We start from the raw sequence: 610 nt of genomic DNA on the forward strand, positions 1-610 counted from the left end.
TCTACCTTCGACACGCAACTACGGGGTCGTTTGTTTTTGTTTTTTATGGGCAGCCCAGTTAAAAGTCTACCTTCGACCCGCAACTAGTGGGTGTCGTCTGTTTTGCTTTTTTTTGTAGGAGCCGTAGTTGCATGTTAACGGTCGTGACACAACTAGTGGGGCATCTGTTTTGTTTTTTATAGGCGTCCCAGTTGCATGTCCACCCTTGCCTCGCAACAAATGGGGTCGTCCGTTTTTTAGGACCCCAGTTGCAGTTCAACCCTCACGATGCAATTGGGGGAGGCGTCTGTTTTGTTTTTTATTAGCGCCCCAGTTGCAAATCTACCTTCAACCCGCAACTAGGGGGGTACCGTCCGTTTTGCTTGTTTTTATAGGAGCCCCAGTTCCATGTCAACCCTCGCGACGCAACTAGGGGGCGTTTCTTTTTTAGGAGCCCCAATTGCATGTCTACCCTCGCCTCGTGACTAGTGGGGTCGTCCTTTTTTGTAGGAGCCCCAGTTGCATGTCAACCCTCACGACGCAACTAGGGCGGGCGTCTGTTATTTCATTTATTGGTGCCCCAGTTGCAAGTCTACCTTCGACTCATAGCTAGGGGGGTCGTGTGTTTTTT

This window comes from Triticum aestivum, chromosome 7B (assembly GCF_018294505.1).
Source record: "Triticum aestivum cultivar Chinese Spring chromosome 7B, IWGSC CS RefSeq v2.1, whole genome shotgun sequence".
NCBI lineage: Eukaryota > Viridiplantae > Streptophyta > Magnoliopsida > Poales > Poaceae > Triticum > Triticum aestivum.